The following is a 15,406-nucleotide window of genomic DNA, read 5'->3' as shown; positions in this document are numbered from 1 at the left end:
AGTAATGGTTTCTGCACTAGAGTCTCTTAAATGTGTGAAACCATAGAACCTCTCCACAACTTGTCTGTCATTGTCAATGTATCGAAACACTAATACGGACTGTGTTTTAGTGGCCACATCAGTGGTGTCATCAGCCTGAATAGCCACAAAGTCTGTGTTTTGCAATTCTTGCACAATATGGCTTCTCATAATTTCGAGCATACAGTCAAGAAGTTCATTTTGTATTGTTTTAGAGGTGCCCTTAAAGACTGTAGCACGTGCTAAATGTGCTTCCATATCCTTGTCTATGCTTGCTATTAAATCCACAAGGCCTTTGAATATTCCAGGATTTGGGGAACCTTCCGATTCATCATGGCCTCGCAATGCCAGTTCAAAAGCACCACAGAAACGAATGCAATCAATTATTTTGGATAGAATCTGTCTGTTCCTATCAACTGTTTCATTGTGTTTCTGTATTGCTTTGCGGTATGCATCACTTATCTGCTGCTCAATCGGAGGGTACAATGTTCAGAATGTGTGCCTACCCCAACCACCATGTACAGTGACCACACACATAGCTCTAACTCCAATCTAAAAAAAAAAATAGCATCAGTTTCCTTACCTTTAACTCTGGTGTTTGCTGGGTCGTAGCCGGGGTGAAAGAGCAGCAAAGGAGGTCTTGTTCTTCGCCGGAAATATGACCAAAAATTTGGTAAGGGTTGTCAAGCTTTAGAAGGTGCTGAAAATAAAAATAACGTGCTGTAACTAGACAAGCATTGCTTTTAAAATACAAGTAATCCCAATGAATTTTACCAGCGTCAGTTCTTCAAGTTAACATAAAATAACTACAGTGTTCTTAAAATATTTATTTTGTTTGATGTTCGGGGAAACCAGACTTTTTTTTAGTCTGCTACGTTAAAATTATCCATTGGAACCTGCTTACATTTAAATGTAATAATGATATGATCTTTAGCTTTCAGTATCTTTATGGAATACAATAGATCACAATTTTAAATTCAAATTATCCTTTAATCAATACATTAAGAAGTGCAACACTGGTAGTAGTCCAACGTGAAAAAATAGCGTGAAACTGCGTCTCGTCGTGAATCTGCAAGGAGCTTGACCCACCCGGACAGAGCGTGCGAGTAGTTCAGTCAGTGTGCATGGGCATAGTGTGAAAAGCTTGGCGTGCATGCTGCACCGAAGGGTAATTCTGCCCGGTACTGGTGCAGATCTTCAAGCATTTATTTCAAGAGCTCCCCTTGAGAACTGTCTCTAAAATCTGTAAATCTACCGGATTTTGCTTCAAAACAGCGTTTTGCTCCTTTATTTTATTTCTGGTTGTGCAGCTATAAACTATAAATCCTAGTTGGGGTGATAAATTGCACACCCAGCTGAAACCCACCTCATCGCTCGGTTGTGTACATGGACAGAGAAAGTGCGCATACAACCATTCTTCGTACACACACATTGTTTTTGCTCCTAGCTCACAAGCGCCCAACATACGCCCTATCGGTTTATCACATAATTGTGGGACATATGCATTTCTATTTTCTATCCTGTTTTTTTGGAGTTAAGCTTTGCTGGAGCATGAATTGCTGCTTACTTAGACAGTTAGGACTAGGACACCTTTAAATGTTTGACTTAGAACGTGCAGGGTGGGTTTAAGTTTTCCCATGAAAAGACGCACATTGTGTGTCCATGCTAGAGAGGTGTCAATGGCCTTTCTCCAGAAGATTCACCTCCTTGGGGAGAATGTGGATCCCCTTAACTTTCTGATACATCCCGGTGCGTACAATATCAATCCCCGAGCAAAGCGAAAACAAAGGGAGTCACGATTCTATTTTGTAGTCGAGGAGCTGCATTGGACTCACAGGGCTTCAGCCAGCCCCCCCCCCCCCGTCGCGTGTGGCAGCCCGGGCTGAGACAGCATCCCGGCGCACACACAGCCGCACCCGAGCACTTCACAGGTCTTTAAAAAACCATTTGCATGTTAATGAGGCCTCGCTGTTGTTTCACCCCTTCTAAGAGCCCCTGCAGCTCCACTCTGCCTATTGCTTAAAAGATTCAGCCCCCCCCCCGAAATTTGGCTCTAGTTGCGACTCTGCAACGCACATAATACCACGCATACAATTACAACATTTCCAAGAAGATTCCACATTCTAGGATGGTGAAAGCAGGGAGGTCACTCATTGTTCGGGGTCAGCTGGAGGGAATGGTTACGCTTGCCAATGTCTATGGGTAACCAGATCATAAAGCAAAATTCTATGCCACACTATTAGTATATCAGACAGTTATGAGATTCATAAGTACGTTTAGCACCATTTTAACTAACTGTGCTTGATGCGTTTTTAACTAACTGTGCTTGATGCGTTTTTTTACTAAACAGCCTTTTACCAATTTGAGAGGCAAAGCCTCTTTCGAACTTTTTTTCAATTCATGATTGGGAATAAAAGCCCATTGCTGGTGGAAATGGCCTGGGGAGGCGGAAAAGATTGGGCGGTAAAAGAAGAAGCCAGTGGAAAAGCAGAGTCCAGTGTCATAATTTCATGAGTAGGGTTGCAATGAACGAAGCTCCATGAAATCATTCAGAAGACAGACGGCAAGGAGCACGTTTGATCTGTGTGGAAAAGAGTGTGTGCCACTCTGCGTGTGAAGATGGCGCAGCCCAAGGTAACGCCTTCCACCTGTATCCACAGGCATGCTCACACCAAGGACGCTGTCGCCATTTCATTATTTTTAAAAACACTACACAAACACCCGATCATGTGGGTCGCTGTCTCCATAGCCATGGAGGACAGACTACCGTCCCCATCGTCTTTAATACATTTTTAAAACAAGGCATGAGTTAGGCGTGGAGGAATGGCGTGAGTGAGGAGTTTGATGCACGTTAACAGCGCGGGGTCGGGGAGCTCGCAGTCAGACAGTGTGATTGGACTTCTCAACTTTGCTACCCTTAGGTGCCCGCGTTAAAAGGGTACTCTTGGTGCTTAATTGTAGGCTCAATATGGAGGCTAAGTTCCAGGACACCGGTGATTATTGACGTTCATTATAATAATTTGAGCCGACCCTGACTGCCCACGTTCCAACACAGCTCTTCTCCAGAGTGCTTTGCTCCATTGTCGTCTGAGAGATGTTGACTTTAGAAGTGGTCAGTATTCTGAATGGATGAATAGATTGCCGAGTTCTGAGGGAGTTATCGGTTCATTCCATACAGCGATGGCCACCCCGCTGCTCGTTCGTGACATCCTATCGAAGTTTTCATTGATGTGGCGAAAGAGGAGCTGTTTTCTGGGCCTGTAGTCACGGCTTTTTGGACTCCTACATGCATATGTCAGTAGCTTGTTTTTGGTCTTCGAAATCTGGTCTTTCCACATATACACTCAGTCATCCTTCCACTCACGCATCCGTGGACCCACTTCAGAACTCAACCTCTCTGCATTCATGAAAATATATTCAAACATGTCTAGCAATAAAGAAACACAATGGTTTTGTCAGTGCTTGTTTGAGTTGGTTATCGCGACCTTAGAAACGATCATGATGGTGAAGATGTTAAAGATCGAGATGTTATCCTTAATATGCCAACTCCCATCCTTCTCTTTCCTCATCTTTTTTAGACTGTGTTCTCTAGTCTATGTTATGTTATGTCTATTTATATAGCGCACTAATCACCCATGAGGGTATCCAAGCGCTAATTCTATAACTGCTGGTTCAGAGTATGCATTTTTTCAGACACTAGCACCCAGGAATGGCCACAATTCATAGTGAGGCATTTTGTTTTCCATGTTGTTTTCACTCTGTGTCGATTATAGCAAGAGATGGCCAACATATTGATCAGACTGCCCTGTCATCAAATTTCCTGCATTCCTAACGACAACTGACAGGTGCAGATGAGAATAAGCAGTCAAATGCCCGGCGTCTCTAATATGTGACTCCACAGTCACACTGGACATAGGAGCCTCTCTCAGAGATCCGGACGTGTTTTATGCACCAAGGATGGCCTTGACAGCCCCCACCCCCCTTGGCCCCCGTGACGGAGGCGTAGATTACAGAGGCTCAGCCTGACTTCTGTCACCGCCTGCTCTAGACGAGCCATTAGGGATTTGTAGCACATGGGAAATTCAATTTACGCCCTCTCCCCATTAAAATGCATATTTTAGTGAGTCTCAGAGCTGCTCGCTCATTTATATTCATCACTGCGGTTTATACGGCGGTCTTCACAATCCTTCCTTTGGTGAAGATCGCGGCAATATTTTACAACAGATGATAATAAAACAGCTCAAGCTGCCGAAACAGGGCTGCCATCTCCTATGTGTTGTCCCAGAAGCATGGCGAGTGTAAGAGCTACAGGCCTAGTACATATTTCCTTATTGTTTTCTCATACAGTACTTACTTCAGCCCAGGTACTTTTATGCAGTGATATGATCACGAGTTTTTCACGATGACACACACGACGACGACGAGTCACTCAGTCACGACGGGTCGACTCCTCTGAACGCACCGCCGCCACGAGGTTATGAGCAGACAGTGTGTCGCACCACCGCGTGCGTGATGACGCGACCGACTGCTGGAGTGCGCACCTCATGGCCAATCACTGTCACTGTGTTCAGACATAAGCCACAGTGATTGGCCATAGGTGCGCGGCACCCAATTAGCAGTTACTCGTTGCTGTAGCAGGCTCTCAGCCAATCCAGAGACGCTGCATTATCAGCGCCTGCCCTGGATTGGCGAAAGAGCACGGATAGGGCTCGCCCGGATACCTAGAGGGGGGCTGCTGCAGAGGCAACCCTCGGCCTCTCGGCCCCCTCCTCTCAGTACAGTAGTCAGTGGCAGACAGTGCGGCGAATGCGCATGCTCGTGCTTGTCGTGAGACAAACTCGAGCATGCGCAATAAAATTGCGAGCCGCTGCCTGTCTGTCAACTAGTCTCAACTGTGCTCGCCCCCCGGCCCCACCCCCTTCATGTCCGACGCAATGCATCATTTGCATTGCCATTGCTGCCGGTCTACTCTGGGGATTGATTTGCGTGCATGGTAAGTGGGGCTCCGCCCCTGCGCCCCAATGGACGCACCGCCGCTGCCTGCCTCCCACTGCCTTCCACCCCTCTTTCTCATGCCAAACCTGCAGTGGCGAGTCCAGTAAGTTCAGGGTGGTTCTCTAGAAACAGTCTCACAGCCACCTTAACCCTCGTCCAGCATTCTGTCCGGCGTGACTGGTGGTAGGTGTGTACTGTCTGCTTCAGACTGTTCATCATCTGAGCCATCTTTGCCTTTGTCCGAGTCTGTCCGCTCTGGAGATCGGTGATCCTGGAAGCTTGATAGCGCCATCACCGCATCAAGCGCATCTCTCCGCTCCGCCTCTGCCTCCTGCGAGAGCGGCCCCCTCATGCTCCCTCGTCGGCGTCGGGGCCTTCGTGATCTCTTCTGCTGCAGAAGATCTGCGGGGATTCGTGCATTACGCTTCGTACCATCTTTTCCTGCTCTGTATAGTTCCAACCACGTACAGGCGTCCTCCAGCGTGGCAAAGAAGTTCGATGAGCCATCTACAATGATTCGCAGTTTGGCTGGGAATAGCAGCGAGTATTGGAGGCCTTCCTCTCGCAGTTCTCTCTTAACAGCTAGGAAGGAGGATCGTCAACGTTGGGTTTCATATGTGTAGTCCGGGAACAGGTTTACCTTGCTGTTTCCCACCTGGTAGGGCCCATACTGGAGCAGAAGGTCTCTGTCCCGGTAATGTAGCAGCCTCGCCACCACCGGTCGTGGGGGTCGCCCCTGCTGGGGAGGTCTAGCGGGCACCCTGTGAGCTCTTTCCAGCGTATAGAAGGTCGATAGGCCCTCCGGAGCCACCACCGTCTTGAGCCATTCTTCCAAATACTTCACCATATCATCTCCCTCCGTTTTTTCAGGTAGCCCTACTATGCGGACATTGTTCCGGCGGTTGCGCCCTTCTGCCTCCTCCGCCCTTTTCTCCAGTGCTCCTACTCGATCTAGGACATCAGACATAGTAGCCCTGAGGGCAGTTTGCATTGGGCCCATAGTCTGAAGCGTATTCTCCACCTCTGTAACTCTGTCCACAAGCTTACCATGGTCCGCCCGCAGGAGCCCGAGGCCCGTCGCCACCTGCGCTATATCCTGCTGCAGCATTGCTTTGGTGTCCACTATCGCCGCCAGGATTTTGTCTAGCTGCTGTTGCAGTTGCGGGTCGCGAAGTTGGTCCTGTTCCTCTTGTTCGCCATGACCCGAGAGTTCAGTGTCCGACTGTTGCTGAGTCCCCTCTTTCTTGCCTCTTGGCTTCCCCATATTGCGTCACCGCAGAGGTAAATCCCCCTCCTCGTCCGATCTATAGGGTTGCTAGGGTCACACACTGAGAGGGGCCGTGCCCAAACTCCTCCCAGTGGGCAAGCCGGTGGTCCGCTCACTCCCAATCAATTTTGATCTTATGCCGTGCAATTGCGTCCTCTAGGCTCCCCAGGCCTCACCTCCGCTATGTTGCTGGCGTCGGCCAATTCCCACAGCTCTCTTCTGATGCCTCTCTTGCGCGGATCACCGTGGGCCACTAAGCCGCCACTCCCGGGTTTGTCCCCGTCACTCCCAATCTGCAGGGCAGCATGTCGTGGGGCCAGGGCTTGTGGGGTGCCATCCAGCTCCTCAGGCCAGTATCTAAGGGGGCCGGTCTGCTCCTGCGTGTCTCCGCTTCGCGCCACACCGCCAAGGGGGAGGGCGATGTACGGCTGCCAGTCCCTACTCGTGCAGTGCTGTACAATGGGGTTAGGTGCAGGCCATGGTCAGCAGCTCTATATTGGTTCTAGTCCTCCTGGGGTCCATCGCTCGATCTCCCAGTCCACTGGCCGCTCAGGGTTCGTTAGTTAATTATCCGTTCCTCCCCCCCCGCAGGGCGCCAGTGACCTCCAGCTCTCCAGTGGGCACTTCGCTTGCGTTTAGGAACCGCTTCCGCACCAGGCCGAGGAGCTCCTGCAACAGGCACCAGCTCACCACGGCCGTGCACCGTCTCACCGTCACTGCGCTTCTGCCCTCAGTCCAGGTCTTTCATCTGGGAGGGTCCCCATGGGCATCTGGCGTAATGCAATGTGGGCGTACGGGAGTCGGGTCCTGGGGAATCCGATCGTCTCTCCCGGTTCATGTAGAGCTGCGATTCTCTCCACCGCCGCTGCTCTCAACAGGGCTCCGATGTTCCTCGGGCCTCGGGCCACGCAAGGGCCTCAGATGCACCCCGGGTCTACAGCGGGTGTGGCCTCGCCAGCTTGCGGGCTCTCGCAGGACAGGATTTTATCCGGGCTTCGGGTGCTTCAATGGCCTAACCACCTCGTTCGTGCCCCGAGGAAGCGCTCACCTGCAGTCGCTTGTCCGGCACTCCCCCTTCCGCGTCAGTGCCGTCGATCTCGGGCCCCTCGTCTCCTTTGACTCCGCAGCTCAAGGCGGCTGCGAGGCAGGGGGGTTGGTAAGTCCCGTTCCGCGCGCCCTCCTCGCTAGGAGCTATATGTCCGTGTCCCGACACCTGTGATCCTCCAGTCTGCCGCCCGCTGAGTGCTACAGCAGGGCGCCTGCGCTCTGGTGTTCCGATCGGCTCCGGGCCTCTATTCTCCCGTCAGACCGCCATCTTGGGAGATACGTCTCTGTCTGCCCCGGCCAGGCTTTCAGTCGACAGAGCTCGGTCCGTCGGCAAGCAATCCCCTCCAGAACGGCACCGAGTGATCTCAGCCCCTTCAACCACCGACTGAGTGGGTCAGGGGGTTCTGGGCACCGTTTTTGCAGGATAATTGCGGGCTCAGTTGCGGAGCTCGCGAGTTAGACGGCTGCCATCCGCGGCTCCAAGCCACGCCCCCCCTACACACACTTCTCTCATAATAGGAATTATAATGCAGACAAATAGTCAGACACTCAGCCTCCTCCCCCCTTCCATCTTAAATGTTCAAGCTTGTACCTCTGAAACACCACGCTGCATTCTAAAAGCCAGGAAGTAGTTAGGGGTGTGAGGCATTAAAATATGTTTAAATAAATACAACCATTACTTTTCCATCAACATATTGCACGTTTTATAAAATGGTGCACTGTTAAACAGTCAATACAGGTACAACCCCTTAAGTCTGCCTATTTCCTGCCCATTCTCTACTACAGGGTTATACCAAATCACTCCATAAACACTGGCAAATATGAAACATTATGCGATTGTATCCGGATCATACCTTGCATCAATGGGGAACTGAGATGGTGTTGATGTACAACTTGTTGGCATAGCAAATAGCAAACGTACTTTGTACAACGACACAGGTGCACCAAGTAACAAGCATTTGCAATGAAATAGGTCTCGCATTTACGCGAGTTTAAGCTATTGACATTGTAAATGACAAGGCCTTTTATTTAGGTTTTAAAAACCAAAACATAAATAAAAGGCATTGTCATTTACAATGCCAATAGCTCAAACTCGTGTGAATGTGAGACCTATTGCATTGGAAAAGCTTGTTCAGGTGGGTGTTCACGGAAGATCAAACAAGATACCGTTAATCACTGTGCAAGAGAGCCAATGGCTGAAGAGGTCTCCTCTCTATACAGTGCCGCATGGAAGCAAAATGTGAATGACAAGATTATAGGCCAGTGGATAAAGAGGACTAACTCAAAGCCCTCTACATAAGTACATATTTATGTATTATTAATTATGGTGGTTCTATTTTAATACATGAAGCTAGCACATGAGCTAGAGGTGTCCTTAAGCTATACCTAGTATACCTAACAAGCACAAATTGCAAAGAGTGCATTCAGTACCTTCAAAACGTGAAGCAAGACTACAAACAGCCCCTAAAAGAAGGAAGAGTGTTTGATGCAGGTCATCACCCGTGGTCTGCTTCACCTGCCTCCTGAAGGTCTATGCCGAGTGGTTAACCAAACTCTGGACCATGACGTCGAATTCCCACTTAAGACTGGCAGTGTGGCTCAAGCACCGCAGTACCAAGATTGATCTGCAGTCAAAATGAAAGGAAACATCGGCACTTTGGTGGGAAATTAAAGACTTGTAGCAAATGGGCATCTGAGTAATTTTTTCTGTTCTCAAGGGCTCCTGGCTGGCAAACACGACGACCGCGTCTAACACACAGCATGCCTTCAACGGGCAAAGCAAAAATACAACTCCCAGAATGCAAAGTGTTGTGGCCTAAATGGTCAGCACTGGGTTAAAGAATCGTGAAAGGAGGTCAGAACGGCACTAACGCTGTGCACCCGATCAATGATTACATTTATCAGCATGCGCACGCAAGGCCCTTTGTTGTCCTTGGTATATATGGCTGACGCGGTCTCAGGAGGAAGGACCCTTTATGTACAGACGGGAGGTTTTTTCAGGCTTGCGTCGCTTAACTCCATAGAAATGCATGTGATGTGACTGACTGTATGTCATTTAGATTCATCATGAGGGCAGTAAGCTCAACCGCCACTAGGTGGTGTCCCATACTGGACAGTCTTCGAAATGTGTCCCAGAAGATTGTTTTTGAGTTTGGGCGACTTGCTCATGCAACCGTGAGGAAGGGTCTTTAGTCCCTTGGGCGCCAATAAAGCTTCAGGAAAGCCGGGTTTGATAGTATTAAAAGACAATCATAGTAATTTTCTCATGATTTAAAGGATGGAATAGCAACTTCCAAAATGTCAGTGATATCCCTTTTCCATCTATCTACCTCTTCATCTGTGAAATATTTGGGTTTAGCATAGATAACGCTTTATCACGAACAGTGCACATAAATAAGTTTGTCCAGTTCTCAAACTTTGTCCTAATCTTGGAAAAAATAATTATCTCCTGACACCCAAGCTGTTCGTGTGCTATTTATGAGATTTTGGCAACACCATTATATGCAACTTTCACACTACAGCTCGACTCGTATCAACAAAGACTAGGAGCCGTACACGCCGCTCCATGGTCCAACGAATGGTGCGCACGTGTGCGCCACAGCGAGACATCTGGTTTCAATTATTGCACCCGTGTCTGGGCACGATAATTGAAACCACATGGTGGCTGTGCGGGTAATCGACACCAATAGGCCATGGACGGAGCAATGCGCCCGCCTTTGGCCAATTGCGTGCTGTCTTTGTTTAAAAGACGCACGCAAAGGCCAATAGCGTGGGACAAAACAAAAAGCACACGCACAAGCGTGTTCGATTGTTAGGTTAGTTTTTGAAAGCCCTTACATAAAGTCTTCGCCAGAACAGTGCATGCGCGCTGTTACAGGCTCAACCTAAAAATCCTCTCAAGGAACAAAGTCAGAGATTTTATAAGGGTAAGTACTGCAATGCTAAACCAGTTTAAAATTATGTTCCTATCAAGGAACCACAGCAGTGCCAGATAAAAGTGTTAAAAATAGGTGTTGTTAAACTGGTTTACTGAACAATCAATCACGACAGAATGGAAACCGAATGCGCAGAGCTCAAGTGTGAGCACAGCAAAAAACCTTGTCAATAATACATTAGCATATATTTCACAGACCCTGGAACAAGACATTTGTTAAATGCCCTCATAAGGCAGCCTGCCTTTTATGAAGTGTTGCTTTTAAGTTAAAGAATCATGACTGCTCTGGTGAGGTTAAAATGTTCGAGGCAGATGTGGAAATACAGACTATGACCTCAACACACCAGCTTGCATAAATCAATACCATCGGCGCGACGGATAGAAATCACAAGCAGCTGCTACCGGGTACCAGTACAAAAGGCGGCAGTACAATTTGTGCGACTGGTTTGTCTGGGTGTAAGCTGTGATCGCTCACTGATGCATTAGTGCACCCAACCCATTCTTACACTCTGTGGAAACAAACTTCACATGTCCAACCAAAAGAAAGGTAAGACGTAAGAGAAACTGATGCAAATGAAACTCTGCTCATTGTTCATTAAAATATATATCTATTTGGTAAGCGGTGGTGTGAGGGAGACACCGCTCCATCAGTGTGAGAATCAGTGTGAGAGTAAACGTTATGGGTATCTTTCACTCACTGCTCATATCTGTCTGCCCAGGCAGTCTGCCTACTTACCAACTCACACACCAACACAGTCACTCCTCTGTTTATCCATCCATCCAACAACGCATCCGTCCTTCAACCTGATCCCACAAATCCAACTATCTATCCTGCCACTCGCCCTCCTGTCCCTTCACCCACCCATCCATCCACCCATCAAGTAACCCCGTCCGTCCATCCATCCATCCATCCATTAATCACCCATCCAGTAACCTCATCTGTTCAGACATCCGTTTGTCCGTCTATCCATCCATCCAGCTACCCCATCCAGTCTTCCGTCCAGCAACCCCGTCATCCACCCCTCCATCCATCCATCCATCCATCCATCCAGCAACCCTGTCTATCAATTCATGCATTCAGTAAAAAGATCACTCCATCCACTTGTATACATTAACCAGCCTGCCCTCCTTACTCAGTAACGACAATCTCAGCTGCATGCTGTGTGGAATCCATCATTCGAGGCGCCCTTGAGGTACCTACATGTTTGGCAAGGCAGAATTCCTGGTGTCCCAGTGCAGTGGTACCCATACGTCTTGGTATCACAGAGTACTGGTCATGGATGCCCTCAGGGTACCGAACAATCTAGGTGCCCCACATAGGGACCTGACTCTCGGAGAGTAAATTTCACAAGGAAAAAATGTCTATTATTTACAGTGGTTAGAAACAGCAAAACTGCGGCGCTACACTACTAGTATCTGGCAGGTAGGAGTAATGCTGATTATAAATGTTAGTCGTTTTCAAATGGTTTGGTCCGTGCTACAAGCAGGGAATCCATTGTTTCAATTGTTTGTGCTTCGCCATGCAATGAGCGCCAGAGAGGGCCAGAACAGGTGCCAAGCGAGTATCAGGAGTTAAGAGGGTTCTAGCCATGGAAAATTTGGCCTGGAGAAGTCGCTGGTACCCCTGGCTTTCAATTAGTGTCTCTGGCACTCGTCTTGCTGCCCTCGGACTGGAGGGTCACGAAGGAAGCAGGAACAGGAAGTAACCAGCGCTGTATTTTCCACTCTGTGTCCTTCCCCGGCCCCTACACAGAAAACAGAAGGCTGCTGAAGGGCTACGGGTGGTGCAAGGGGTCAAACCTGTGATGTGATTGATGCTACCTTGGTTATCCCACAGCGTCTTAGTAAATCAAATCTAAATGCGTAGCCCTCTTAACATGCAGTTCGGACCCCTCGAAATGGATTCTTCACCCTAATGTGCACATGTATGAAGCCAAGCCTGACTGGTCTCATTCAGCCCTCCACCCCCCAACCTCCAACCCTCCCTCCACCACCTCCTCCCTGGGGCATGTGCAGGCCAGAGGGGGCAGCGATGGATTCGGGTTTCCCAGCAGAACCATCAGGCCGTTGGCCACTGGTCCTGTGGTAGGCTGAAACTGACGGTGGTCATAGCGCCTTCGGTGGACCTTTGCGACAGGACAGCTCCCAGACCCTTGTCACTGGCATCCGTGGTGAGGATGGAGAGGGCCGATTGGTCGAATCCGTGTAGAGGCACGGCATCGCAAATATCGTTTTTGATTTGTAGGAATTCCCCATTGGAATCGGCTGACCAGCTGAAGGTATTTTTGTCTTTAAGTAACTGACGCAGGTGGAGTGTCTTGGTGGCATAGTTTTGCACAAATTTGCTGTAGAGTTCGGCCAATTCTAGGAATGAACAAACTTCTTCTTTGTTCGCCGGAGTGGGTGCAGCCATGATTGCCTCCACATTGGATCTCTTGGGCGAGATCCCTTTGTCGCTTATTTCGTGGCCCAAAGTATGTGACGGAGTGAAGGCCGAACTTGCATTTTTCCCATTCTGCTGTGAGGCCATTCTGCGATAGGATCTGTAGTACTGTGAGATGGACTAAGCCACGCCCTATTTACAACACTAAGTTAGCATAACCGAGATCATGGTTAACAAGCAAGCTTGTCGTTTCTGCTGCGCTGCACACGACACTGTTGTTATGTGTTATTCATTTTGTAAAATGCTGACTCGTCTTTGCCCTACAGAATAACAAACGGTTGTTATACATTCTTAACCGTGAAATGTGCCCTTGGTCTGTACATCATGCAAAGAACGCGTCTGGGTCACTAGAAGGTACAAAGTGTTGTGTTTAGATTGATCGTAGACACTTGTTAGACATATCATGCATACAGCTGCCAATGTTTGAAGGACGAGCGTCTTTAATATTGCAGAACAGTTTGGTTTTACATTCATTCGAACAAGAAGAGCTGATGCATGCTGTGAGAGCTGATCCTTTGATGTGATTCGACTAAGCTGATCTATACGGTATGGGGTCCCCCCTGTTAGCCTAAGAGACCTTCTAATAGTCTAATAATAATAATGTATTAGATTATAGTGAAAGGAGTGTGGCCATATACCACTGTCATTAATAGTATGATTGCTCCTTTCATTATATATGGTATTGTAATAATGCTCATGATTCTGATCTGTATTGTTAGTCTGCTGGTGTTAGCCAAAGTACTGCATCTTAGGACGCGAGGTTTATAAAATAAACTCTTTAAACTTTACCGTGTCTGTATTATTCAGTTGTGGACTAATAAATAAGTACGAACAGGTATTTCAGATTCCCACCACTCCTGAGAAATAACTAAGTTGCTTGTTCTGGTTTGTCTATACATTGGGACCACCTAGCTAGATCTAGGTTAACGAATGAGATACTAAGCTAGTCGGATAAGGGGTTCTGGGTTCTGAGGAGGATTTTCTGGTACACCACAATTCTCTGAGGTCCTGGTCTCCTGCGCATAGTTATGTGCAAAAGCAGAATCCCTGCAACATGGCGCACCTAACGTTTGGTCTTAACGTCTGAGACGCTTTAGTAGTGCTGATTTTAGTCCACAACAACCCTCGCTCTCGTTTCCGGAAAACTTGGGTGACGGTTTAACCTACCTAGGTTTAGACTAAAGGTTCTATCAAGCTTGAAAATTAAAAAGGTTATAATTTTTGAGCCCAAGTGCTACTGAGTAGATCGTTGTTCTTCTTTTAGGAGTCCTTATGGCGGTTAATATTCCCGCTCATAGTCGGGTTCCTCTGCGCACTCATCTGAGGGCGTATGGGGTACCTGATGACGGGATGTCCGTAGTTTTTGTGGTCAGTGCTGATACCACCTACCCGTATGAGTTGTTTTACTCATGGGTAACCTTTGCGGAGGTGGATGCAGACGATAATTTGTTCCACGAATATACAGCCTCGGCTGTACCTGCGGCTTATGCCCCATATCGGACTCTGGAAATTCCTATTACTGCCTGGCAGCATACAATTTGGTTTAATGGCGCCCTCCCCCATGAGGTCGTACCGGCGAGAATGGGCCCGTTATCAATTGCAGGAGCTACATGGCCGGTACTGGCCGGATACACTCCTCATCCACGCTACATGACGATAGGCGTGGGTGATTTACAAACACTACACACTGCCCTGATTACGGTCCATAGGGCTTTAGTGCAGTATGTGTCACGCACAGTTCAGGTGGGAACACCTGCGGTTGCTGGACACGGGGCGGATCACCATCACGCGGTGGTGATAAGCCCTGTTATGGTTAACGCGGTTGTCGGCAAGCGCCCCCTCAGTAAGGATGAATTTCCTTACTGGCTTGCAGAAAAATTTGATCAATTAGAAGCCGTGTTTCCAAACACTACTCCTGTGGATAAACACAGGATACTCACCATTACTTTGCCCAAAGACCTGGTCCCTGAGCTTGTTGATTGTGACAATTGGGGCAAGATCTTTGCGGCGACATATTCGAAGTGCTACGGCACTCCGTCTATGGCTGTACTACCCTCCGTTATCAAGAAAGTTCAAGAAAGTCATGGTGCGGAGGCAGCTATTGAGTTGGGAATGAGGCTTGTCGACAGTTTCGATGTGGTTTGTTCCATGGTAATGGGCAACCTCAAAGGAGATGCCATGCAGTTCCAAGTTGGCAATATGCTGGAGCTTCTGGCTGATGAAGACAAGCCTCGGCAATTCGCAAAAATTATTGCGAAAGCCTACAGGATGGTTGGACGTAGTGCCTTAGGTGTAAAGCCCACCATCAAAATTCCTGATGTAGTACAACAAACTAAGGTGAGTTCGTCTACAAAAGACGAAAAGCCCAACTTTCCTAAACAAAGTTGGCGAGCCAAAAAACAAGAGAAGCAGCAACAGAAATAGGTTTCTCGTCCTGCCTCACCAGTTCAGTCGTATAGTGAACGCACTTATGATTTGCGCGATCGTACTTGTATTAAGTCACCTGATAGGTTTCAGGTTTCTGAACAATGCTCTCCTCGTTCTTCACAGGAAACATCGACTTCGCACTCTGGTGGTGGAGAGCGTGGAAGAGGACGGGGCACTCAAAGTCGAGACCAGCCCCGCCAGACTGACAGTAAAGGCAAGCAGGAAGACGCTGCCAGACCACGTCCACCGTTTCAGAAAAAGAAAGTTGCTGCTA

Source organism: Triturus cristatus, chromosome 11, assembly GCF_964204655.1.
Source record: "Triturus cristatus chromosome 11, aTriCri1.1, whole genome shotgun sequence".
Lineage (NCBI taxonomy): Eukaryota > Metazoa > Chordata > Amphibia > Caudata > Salamandridae > Triturus > Triturus cristatus.
Note: the sequence above shows the minus strand (reverse complement) of the source record.